Source organism: Colobus angolensis, unplaced genomic scaffold, assembly GCF_000951035.1.
Source record: "Colobus angolensis palliatus isolate OR3802 unplaced genomic scaffold, Cang.pa_1.0 Scaffold426, whole genome shotgun sequence".
Taxonomy (NCBI): Eukaryota; Metazoa; Chordata; class Mammalia; order Primates; family Cercopithecidae; genus Colobus; species Colobus angolensis.
In genome coordinates this window covers 1,705,161-1,716,558 of record NW_012117666.1, presented here as the reverse complement: position 1 = coordinate 1,716,558, position 11,398 = coordinate 1,705,161, and the positions used below count along the sequence as shown (strand labels likewise).

At 48.2% G+C, this 11,398-nt stretch overlaps 1 protein-coding gene across 1 annotated transcript in view; it reads right to left on the bottom strand.

Moving 5' to 3' along the window:
* Window positions 1–8,708: 8,708 nt before the first annotated feature.
* The window catches only part of AJAP1 (adherens junctions associated protein 1), an 81,418-nt gene continuing 78,728 nt past the window's right edge, over window positions 8,709–11,398 (bottom strand). The window contains exon 6 of the mRNA XM_011956848.1: window positions 8,709–9,894. The gene's annotated coding sequence lies outside the window, so the exon portion shown is untranslated. The remainder of the gene's footprint in view (window positions 9,895–11,398) is intronic.

Here is an 11,398-nt window from a genome sequence, read left to right as displayed (position 1 = left end):
TTCTTTTTTTTTTATATTATGTTTTTTTTTTTTAATAGCAACATCAGAATACTAAATATACACAGGAAAGTTAATATAGGTGTTTCATTTACAATGGTTTCCAAATACATAGCTTTGAAATACAGAAACAACTTAAAAAAATCTGGAATAAAAGTTCACCTGTACGGAAATCACACCCAGCCACCTGCCCCCCGCCCCCACCCACATATATTGTGTCATTTTTGTTTATTAACATGATTATGATATGCATTTAAAGAAAAAAACACAACATTAAACTACAGGAGGTTAACTCTCTCGAGAAGATGATATATAAATATGTCTATAGAGACAGCTGTGGTATAGATATACGGAGAACACGAAAACAGAGAGGCTTTTGTTTTCCTTTTGAAAAATAACAAGTGCTCCTTGTAAAAGTATAAATAAACAGTTGACAGTTTATTGTATCAGAAAATAATTTAGGAAAATGAAAATAAAACCAGTTTTGGTATACATGAGTAAGGGGGTGGGGGATTAAGTTCTAAAACATTCAATGCAAAACCTGTGAAAAAATAGGCCATGTGGCCGTTGCTGTTTAATTTCTTGTCCTGTGGTTCAGCTTCAGGTTTGTGAATTTCTAGTTCCATGGGTGAGCTGGGGAGGAGGGGACAATGGGCTCCATCTTTAAATAAATGCAGTGAGACCTGGTGAATTCAAGAGTTATTTAAACACACTAGGAGCATCAACATGGACCTGGGTCCTTCTATTTCTCAGATCTGTGACTCTTAGATAGATGCCCCATAGGAAAAATCCAGTCAATAATTTGGATGTATCTCTGAGTATCCTGTTTATTCCATACCAATGTCCAGATGTGCCCAATGGCCAATGCTTGATGTTGTCAAAGTCAAACATCCAAATGGTTGACTGCCTTTTCCACTTAATCGTAGACACTCTAATGATCAATGGGAAGTTTAGTGCATGACAAGTTCAGCTAGCAAAGATGAAAGCTAATCAGACTTCATAAAACATACGTTGGAGCCAGACTTGTCCCTGGTGCTAACCATGGCGAGATCTCTGTGACTCGTCCCCACTCATTCAGCCTTTAGTGAACAGTTTCTACAGAATTAAACAATTGAAGTTTTCAAACATTTCCCTTCTGTTTCGTTATTGATATTTTCTAAATGGTTTGCAGTAAACATGTGTTCCTTTTGAAAAAATAATGTAAAAGACTTTAAAAATGTTATCAATGCATGGCCTCAAGCTTCCTTCAATGTCCAGTTCAATACTTTCTGGGTCTAACTCACATTCCCGGGGCTCCTGTTCTGCAAATGTGTGGAGCAACCTGATCCTGATCCTGGCTTTTAGTCCCACTCACCTCTCATCAATCCAGGTACCAGTGGTAAGTTAGTAAGGGTCACTGATAAGGTCATTTAAGTTCATGTGAGGCTTTGCTGTCATTCTCCTTTCCATTTAAATCATTTCAGCTGGAGGGTGACCCCACTCTGGGCTCCAGCACCTGCCATCCTGTTTCTCCAGGAAAGAAAGAGAAGAAATGATCCAAATGGGGCTGCCAGAAGAGGAGATTAAACAAAAACAAAAACAAAAACAAAACAAAACAAAAACACCTCTAAGAAGACTGGTATTTGGTGCTGCAAACTGGGCACATGTTTCTGCCAAATCTCAATGTTTTATATCAACACACTGTTTGAAGGAGCAGAAACTGATGTGGACTTTGTTCTTTCGTCTTCACACCAAGCAACATGACATGTGACAGATCCTGAGACGTATGCTGAACCTCTGTGTGTCACCTCAGGCTGGGAATTCATCTTTAAGGATCACAGTTATCATCAGTTGACTGATAACTAACTTTGCCAGGGCTTTTCATCCTCTGGCTTCAGAGGAAGCAACGCAAACACAAGTGAAAACAAACCGGAAATAGAACAAAACACATCTGCGGATAGATTGTGGCAGTTAAATTCAAGGAGGGTGTGGCCAAACACCCCCTCTCTGGCATACCAGTGGGCTTTTCAAAACCAGTTGCCCTGCGTGTCTTCCAGTCCCTTAACTGGGAGAATTGTGCTTGTATGTGGAAGTGACGCCGTATCTAAGAGCACCTTAGAGAATCCTGCACCCCACAGTTTCTAGGGTCCTGTTCATGTTGACTTGCTGCGCACTCGAGAAAGAAACTCCCATGTTGTTTTGTAGGCCTTAGGTGGTAGGCAGTCACATAACTTGATATTAGAAATCCACATGTATGTGAGAGAAATAATAGAGAATGGCGTTTCCACCCCAGAACAGACTGCGGAGGCACCAGGAGAGGATTCCTCTGGGAGCAGCAGTTGCCGCCCTATAGAAAACCTTGTCAAGAGCCGTGCCGTCGGCTTGCTGCTACGCCCATACCTGGTTCTCGGCAGCCTGAGACTTCAGCAAAGCCCTTTCTCCCTCCTGCCCCAGGTGAGTCCTCCAAAGGTTGGAAATTAGGGTTGGGGTGTCACAGTGGGTTTTGAATTTTCCCTTTTGGCTTGGGATGACGGAAGAGTGAACAAGAATGGGATGATTCTGTTAGGAAATGAGACACTGGCCTGGGAATTGGTACAATGGTATTCACCCCTTGCAGCTCCCCGTACAATGATTTCAAACAATGATGCTGGGACTCCTCAAAGTGTCCCCTATGCTGTATGAGCAGAGGCTGTAAGTCTTCACGGTACATAATGGTGCCAAAAACAAAACAAAACAAAACAAAAAACAGAGCTTAGGACTGCATAGTGTTCTTGCTCCCTCCATGGCCAAAGCTCTCCCCAATTTTCTGGGGGCAAGAACTTGCCCAACCCAGTAAGACTAGAGTGAACTGCCAGTTTGCCAACCCAGAAGCTATCAATATCAACACTAAGAAATTTTGTTGCAGAAATGGCGAAATCTGACAAAAGCTAACCAGTGTGAGCTGCTTATGCCCATGCAAGACCGATGTCTCTACGGAGTTGTTATTTAATGTTGCAAATATTTGGATGTTGAATTACAATATGAAAACCCGGGTCTCCAGGGGATTCTGTTTTAAGAGGGAGCCACCAGAGACAAAACTAATTAACTTGTATAAAGGAGAATTTCCTACAGTCCAATGTTCCCTGCATCCTTTCCCACCACAACAGATGTTTTCCTCTGGAATCCAAGATACCGACAAGAGTTAATCCAGTCCCATGTGCATGTCTTAAGAACTCTCTTGGCTTAGCACATTAACCCATTTAATTGACTGTTATCTACGGCATACGCAGGTTCTGATTCCAGCCTACATAAGAAGACAAGTAGGTCATTTATATGGCCATTTATACAGTCACTGTTCCTTTCTCCCGCTACTCACTAGTGTTTAATCTCTATAAACCTGTGTGTCCCAGATGGGCAAGCTTGGCCCAATTTATATTATGTCTCTTATACATGACTTAGATTTATGGCTCATTCAAAAATGCTCTCTTGATTCTATGCACAGTAACTCTTAGAACATTTAGCAGGGAATCCTTCAAGAGGAAAGGCAATGGAGCTACAGGGAGGATTCATTTTATGCTTTTAGCTCCCAAACAGGCCCATCACCATCGAGTTGACCATTCTCTTCAGTCACCTTTACAATGGGGCATAGGTTGTGCGTTTACAGGTGTGGAGTGTGGACTTGTGGCTGATGTGTTTGGGAATCGATGGTGAGAAACTTCCTCCCCACGCCCTACTGCCTTAGGGACCCCAAGACTAACATCGCTTGAGTCACTGGATATTCTGGGGACCATTGTGCACACCGCGGTCTTAGTCAGCTGTGGCCTATGTATTTAACTCCCTGTAACCAAAGTAAAATAAGACGGAAGATGGGATGTTCAAGTGCTTCTGCCCCAGGCTGGCTGTTCCAAGAGGAGCTGCTTTGTGTTTCAGGCAGAGAGCAGGGTGGGGCCACTCCTCTGACAAAGGGCAACTGTTCCCATGTTCCCATGGACCCTTCAGCATAAAGGGAGGTTGTACAAAGAGTTAAGTTCCCCAGCTAGGGATGGCTTGGTCACGTGGAGGCCCGTATAAACTCTGGGGAGTGCCTACTTTGTGCTCACTAGCTGAGACCTTTCTAGAATGATTTGAGATCAGAAGAAGCTCATTCTTTCTGTTCCACTGAGGGCTGGGGTGGTTTAAAAGACAGTGGATCTCAGCCTAGACCTGTTTTTAGTCACTCCTTACATCCAAATACAAGCTGTAAACTCAGACACACAAAACCACACAGAGCTATGCTTCACGCTCTTTGGAAGGAAGGGATGGTCGCATGTTTCAAAACCCCAATCATTTAAGACCTCCCTGGGACCCCCGGATAAGGCTGAGTGTAACTAACAGAGAGATCTGGGCTCAGAGTGAGCAAAGAGGGAGTTTATCTTCCTAGCAGGCGGCGCATCAATGTACAATAAGTGGGGAAGAATAATCAAAGATCCTCAGATGATGAGTTTGGCTCATTTATGTGGGCTGTGCTATTTACACTGGAAAACAAACAAACAATCAAAAAACAGTATGGCAGAGCAAATTGACAAACTGCACCAAAGTAACCACTCAAAAATTACATGAATCACGGCATGTTTTGGAATAGCTGCTTACTTAAAAGCAGATGCTGTTTAAGAAGGATGCCACTAAGTACGCTCAGTGCTGGGGGAGCTTCTGGAGAGGCAGCTGCCTTCTGGCACCAAGAGGAATGGCACCCCCATGGTGCCCGTGCCCTCTGGGCCAAGTCGCTGATGTTGAACCCCCTTTTCCTCCTTGAGACCTGGTTGGCCTGGCAACCTGACAGGTGGGACCAACATGGGGAGGGGCTGGGGCAGAGCCAGTGCCCAGGGATGGGGCAAGCTCATCACCAGGGCAGCAGCCCCCATCCTGCCCCTGCCCCTCTGCTTCCACTCTTGTTGGAATGGCTGAGGAATTTGGTGAAGAACCAGGCATCGTAACAACTGCAATGTCTTATCTTCAGCTCTGCACTGCGTTTTTATCCAAGAGCTAAGACCAAGGCCTTCTTGCTCCATCCAACACCAGACCAACCCTCAAGCAGCAAGTGATAATTTCCCAGTAGGCGATGGGTGGCAGGAGGAGATGCAGACAACCCTTTCCTCTCTTTCTTCCCCCTCAATCCCCGCCACTCTCTCCCCCTTCCCCTCTCTCCTTCTCTGCACCCTGGCTCCATCACTCTGCTCTGTTCTCTTCTTGCCGCTTCTCTCTCTGGAAATTATTTTGGTTTTCTTTCACATTAACCATCCACCTCCTCCCACTGTAGAATATAAGACCCACAAGGGCATAGCTGTGCCCATCTTGCCTCCGACTGTACGGCCAGTGTGGTAGAAGTGGAACCAGTATTTGTTGACGAAGAGGATGAATGACTGATCAGCTCATTACAGTGATCCAGAATGGGTTGTTTCTCTCCAATGGCATATGTGAGTAGTGTCTTAAAGAACTCACGTGCTGAAACAAGAATGGTTCAAGAAATCAGGCATCTTGGTATCTTTTCCCACTGTGACTTGGGAAATGGCTTTGTGGAAGGGGGCAGGGGTAGGGGAGAAGACAGTCGAGTGGAGCACCAAGTCCCACGTATGCCCTGATGAAAGAGATCACCTTGATGAAAGAGGGTGATGGTGTCAACAGGTGGTCAAAAGAAGGGTGTGTCCTGGCGCCATCTTGAAATAAGTACAGGAAGACCAAGCCCGACCACGAAAAGGCTGAGTGAGAGTCCCACTGAGTGAGAGTCCCAGCCTCACTCCTGGTTCCTGGTCTTGTCTTTCAAGATACAGGGTCAGTCCAGCTTCCTGAGCTACAGACAATCCTAGACCACTTGGACAAAGAAGCAAAAGGGCAAAATACCTCTCCATGGGCAACAGGCTCAAAACAGAGGCCATCTGAGGTGACAGGGTCGATCTTTTGGTGTGTTCACCTTTTAACACGGTCTACACATTAGGCGTCGCACGCAAAATGCAGACGACCCGCCCTGTGAGCGTGGCTTGTCCTGATGCTAAAATATGGCTGGGAAAGAGTCATGTATTTTCGAAAGAAAGGACTGATTTAAGATGGTAAGATCGCATTCGTAGGAATGGGTTTCCTGGTGTCTCAATTCAAAGACCGGGTGGGGTTTGCTGATGAGTCCAGGTTTCTAATTTCAACATGTTCCAGGAAGGACTGGAGTGAATTTCTGGGAGCTGAGTGTAATAAGAGAAGTCCACTCAAATTCAAGATTGGGAAGGACTAGAAGGACTTTGGAGAAGACCAGCTCCCCTAAGGGGCCTCTCCCTTCTGTGTGCAAGGGCAGTAAATAGGAACAATAGCAGCCACCTCCACACACCCCAGGGTGTCACTACGCTTCCATGCTGCCTGAGAAGGCTTGGCTTTGTCTCGGTCATGGCTGGAATCTGAGCCCAGTGGAAAACGGTGAGGAAGCTCCCCGACCCTGCCTGGAGAACCCTGCCTTTCTCACGCCAAACTCGGAAACCAGAGCAATGACACGCATATTCCAATCAGAAAAAAGTGACACCAAGCACGGGAAGATCAGCAGCGACTTCGTCTGGAAATGGACTGGCCTGTACAACAGAGAGTGCATTCCCAGCTGTTTCTAAAGCTTTGAAGGCAAATGCAGGCACCAGGAGGCTGCCAGGGGGTTTGCGATTGCGGGATCTCCGAGGAATAAGATGGAAGTGGACAAAAACTGGGGAACCCTAACAAACCACGTCACCCTTCCTTGGAGTTCTTTTCTTGAGGAATGAAAGCTCAAGCAAAGGTAAGGACCAGGCCTTGGGTGGGGGAAGGGAGGTGTCTACTATGAGACTCTGAATTCCAGGGGTCAAGCAGAGGAAAGAGGACAACAACTAGCTTGAAACACTACCCCAAGGTGCAGAAGGACTGATCAGGCCAACTCAGCAGCCACCGACACACAAAGTGCATGGGCATTACATATACATAAGGCCCAAAGCAGGGCAATTCCGTGCCCTGGTGCAGACTTCACCGTGAGTGGGGCTGCATTTCCAAGGCCCAGGCACTTTCACTCACTATCTCCTCTTACCTAGACGATGATCCCAGTTGAGGGGTCTGGGATTGCAGGTAACCAGTTAAAAAAGTGAAATAATACGTCTTTACATACACTGCCTCAATCATCCAGAAATAGCAGCCTTCACCTGTGTGGATTTACCTTGGCGGATGTCATGTCGGTACAGAACCAAACTTTCAGGTGTGGAATGGGCATGCATTTGCTTGTCTGGTGGTTGTGCCCGTGTGGGTCTCACAGCCCTACCATGAACCTGTGGCTCTGCTGGGAGACAAGAGGGTTGTTGCTTTATGCTTCCTTCCAAGGCTCTATGTCTCATGGACCCAGGAAACAGTTCAGGGCATCCAGGGTACCACCCATGGTTGGAGAAGGGGGCTGAGCAGCTGGGAGATAACAGAGCAGATACCAGGAGTCCCTCGGGAATCCTGGGTTCTCATGGCCAGTGAACCAACGGGGCCCCCGCTGCTGTCACCTCCTCCTCGGCTGGGCTCACTCTGGAGCTCAGAATGTCAGAGACCAGAGCAGCAACCCCACTGCCTGCTGGACACTGCCAGCCCTCACCATGCACTCGCACCACGCTGTGCTCACCTGGAGTCAGGAGGCCCACCTCAGCGGAAGGGAGTGATTGAAGGAGAATGGGATGGACGAGGCCGGATGGCGTGCAGAGAGAGCTGCAGGCTGGAGCGCCGTGCAGGTGAGTGCCAGGAACCTGGAGATGGCCAAATGCCAGTGGCGGATATTTGCATTGTCTCGGGATGTGCCAAAGCTTGGGGGGAAAACGACAGAACAAAAACTAAAGAACAACTTTTCCTAATTTGTGAGCAATACCATGGATACAGATCTCAACACTGCTGTGTCACAAAAACAGCCCTTTCCCCTCCAGAGGCATTACTCTAGGTTCATGTGTTTCAGGAGATACAAAAATGAACTTTTGAAGCATATCTCAAGGTGTTTCAGAGGGAGACTGAACCCGAGGGAAGAATCAGGTCATCAGCCTGGCCAGTGAGGGCAGTAAGGTCAGCTGTCTGTCTGCTCTTTAACCTTTTCGCCTGGCCTGCGACACTTCACTGAATTGCCTCATGCACTCTACTGCTGAAATTAAGGTTCTACCTGGGCCATGTGTGAGAAATAAGAGTCTTTGGAGACAGGGACCCACACCACATTAGGCATCTCTCATAGACAGGAAACATCCTCTAAGGAGGCACAGTGTGGGCCACGAGATGCATCCCTAGATCCCGACAGCACCCCCTGTTGACAGCAAGTCTGGGCCACCAGTGAGCCCGGCTCAGGAGAGGCTTGTGAGGAAGGCCCAGCGGCATGGCAGTATTTTTAATAAAGTGTGTGTGGTTGGGATTCTCTGTACTGAGGCTCGGGTCTGGGGCCCCTGTTTCCACTGGGTAGTTCTACAGTAGGATTCTCGATGACAAAACAGAAACGTCCATCGGCCAGTGGAAGCTGACAGGAGAACGGCATCTCTGCCGGGGCTTCCCCCAAGATTCCAAGACACCCTTGGGGCCCTAGAAAAAGTGGGCAACACCTGCCCACCTGCGCAAGGGAAGGCAATGCAGCACAGGCCGGGCCAGGGCACCGCCCGAGTGGGGCAGCCTGCGTGGTTTGCACACAGAATGACGATTTTTCGTTTTCAAACCAACTGGGGCCCTTCACATATGTCTAAGTTCTGCCCTGACATTACACACACACATCGTAAGGATATATTCCTTTAATATTTGGAACTGGAAAACTTCTTAATCCAGTCTATGCTTGCATGACACACACGTCCAAGAATGCACCACCCACCCAACCCAGGCCTCAGGCCTGTTTGTAAGCAACCAGCTACATAAATGTGAGTGTGGCTGTTAGGCAGCATCTTCCAACATTTAAATGAAAAAAAAAAAAATCATATGTATGCATATGTGTGTGTGTATATATATATATACAAAAACATATATATATACCCACATATATGTGTGTGTATATATATACACACACATATATAAAACCACGGCTTCCTTAGTTCTGGCCCAAGATAGTAAGTCACACATTTGATGCCACTCACCAAACATCATTTAAGGGCCTCCTTGTCTGGGTCGAGGCTGTCCCCTGGGGTAAACGGTGATGGAATACCAGGTCACCAGAAGGAACATGCTCACCTGTGGAACTGCATTTCCAATAGATGCGTCTATATGCATGTAGGTGTACTGTGTGTATGCGCACATGTGTGTAATATGTGTGTGACATGAGTTGCCAAAGTAGAAAACACTGGTTTATTCTGTTCATACTAAGCATGTTAAATAAATCAGATTTTGTAACCTATAACACAATTCTTTTTTTAAAAAGGAACAGTTAAGATCTTCAAAAATTGCTACAGTACAAAAAAAGTGTGTGTGTGTGTGTGTTTGTATTTATATATTTATATATGTATATTAACCAGAAATAGCGACTCTATCGGAAGAGATTCCCACCCCTGTTTTCTGTAAGATTTCTCCGTGTGATTCGCTGGGCCCCGGCTCTGCGGCCGAGGCTTTCGGGTCAGTACATGGCACATAATGGTATTATTGGCACAGGTTCAGAATCGCAGGACGAATCCTAGGTTTCGGATGCTTCCTCCCGTCCCTTTCGTTGGGTATCCTCGTCTCTCTGCCTCCGGTTTCCTTCTTTCATTTCTTCTTTCTGTTCTCCAAAGAAAACTCTGGGAGAAGGCAGAGTCGCCCATAGGCATGAGTATTTTTACAAAAATAGATTTGGCCTAGAGCGTCCTGCTCTGAGAGTTTCCCACCGGCAAACAGAAGTGGTAGGTGCGGGGACCCTCCCCCTTAGATAGCTGAGTTTTAGGTTTTGTCTTTTTTGTTTTGTTTTGTTTGTTTTGTTTTTACAGGTTCACCAACGGAATCCTGTGTGGAAAGAAAACAAGAAGAGATTAAATGGCAGCAGGCCGAGGGCGCGACAAGTCCGTGGGGCTCTCGGGCGACCAGGACCCCACACACAGGACCCCTGCTGCTGAGCCCGAGCGCTCCCTTTATCGGTTCACTGACATGGAGGGGTCCTTGGAACGTGGACAAGACCTCACTAACTGGTCAGCAGGAACTGGAAGAAACACTGGGAATCCCAGGGGTATGAAGTGGGGGCCTGAATTTTGTGTGAATTCTGGTCATCTACAGAGCTCTGAGCTTGCTACCAGGGGCTGGGACCACCCCATCCAGTAACTCATGGTGGGGGCGCCGGGGCATCTGGTCCCAGGCTTGCACGTCAGAGGGCCTGAGTGTGGCAGCCCTGCTCACTCCCTGTCCAGCCTCCTCCTGTGGGGGTGGCATGGGGCCTGTTCCACTGCTTTGCTGCAGGAGGAAAGGGAGTCTGTTTCTGTCCACTGCTCAGCTGCAGGCTCCCCGAGACCAGGACTCAGGAGAGATAAATGGACTGCATCAGGAAATCCTCCTCCCGTATCTCCCCAGAGGTGATCTTGCTGAAGAGAGAGAAGGCGAGTCCCACCTGGGCACAGGTCAGGTGGGCTGACTGCGATTGCCACCTTCAGCAGGCAGGCTGAGAAGGGCGGCTCCCACCCAGCCAGCCCGAGCCTCAGAAAATGGAAAATGCAGTCTCCCTGGCTGAGTGAGAACCCCCAGTAGGTCAGCATCCCTGAGAGAGTCACCCCGGGCACGGCCACATGAGCTGGAACACATCACGGTCCCCCCCCCGGGACCTTCTGCCCAAAGCTGCGTCTCCGTCACAGGGATGGGGTGCTGTCTGGGTCCCTCTGCTGTCACTCAGAGCTCCTCTCAACTACAGGCAGTTAGGACCCTCAATAATAGAACGAAAAGGCTACCGCATCCTCATCTGTGCAGATGACACGTATCAGAAAGTGGTAGGATGGGGCGGGTGTACCCGCTGATCCCAAAATGAAGTCAGAAAAGCACTCAGTGGGAGCTCTAGAAGTTTTCCAGCAGCTGCAGGCACAGCATGCGGGCAGACCGGCTCTGTCATCACCATCGTTGGAACTCTGCAGAAATACAGATTCTCAGGCCCACCTCTGGAGACCTGGAATCAGGTTCTCAGGGTGGTGCCTGTGAACATGAGTTTTCAGAGTTCCCCAGGTGAGTTCAGTGACTGCCCGTCCTGGGTCCATTCCCTGGTCCTTCCCAAAGACAAGAGTGTGGCTTTCTCTCCCCCGAATCAACTGAGCCCACCGCAGTGATTCTGGCTGGGACTGGGGAGGAAGAGCCCCAGGTGGGACAGGCCTGCCTTCTGCAGGACATATCCTAGGAGAGGACAGCGAGGTTGGCAGGCCCAGGACAGCTCCTCCTGCTCAGCACTGCGTCCCTGATCATCAGCACTGCCTCCCTGATCATCAGCACTGCCTTCCTGATCATCAGCACAGCGTCCCTGATCATCAGCACTGCG